We start from the raw sequence: 411 nt of genomic DNA, 5'->3' as shown, positions 1-411 counted from the left end.
CGCGCGCACGCACACATATTTTATCTGCCTATCGATGTACCGATCTATTTTTTTCTGTCTATCTATGAACTGAATTCAGGAAAGTTCCTTCCTGTCCTGTGCTTAGTCATGCAGTTTGTCGCCCTGTGTCAACAATCTCACGACAGATTCTCGTGACAAATACTTCGAGTCACACACACACACTCTCTCTCTCCCTCCCCCCCCTCTCCACTCTCTCTCTCTCTCTCACACACACACATACATGCACACACACACACACACACACACACACACACACACACATACATACATACATACATACATAAACACACACTCTCACATACACACACACGCACACAGACACACACACACGCACACAGACACACACACACACACACACACACATGTGCACGCAATCACAACAGATGTCTA

This window comes from Babylonia areolata, chromosome 10 (assembly GCF_041734735.1).
Source record: "Babylonia areolata isolate BAREFJ2019XMU chromosome 10, ASM4173473v1, whole genome shotgun sequence".
In the NCBI taxonomy this organism is placed as follows: Eukaryota; Metazoa; Mollusca; class Gastropoda; order Neogastropoda; family Buccinidae; genus Babylonia; species Babylonia areolata.
Note: the sequence above shows the minus strand (reverse complement) of the source record.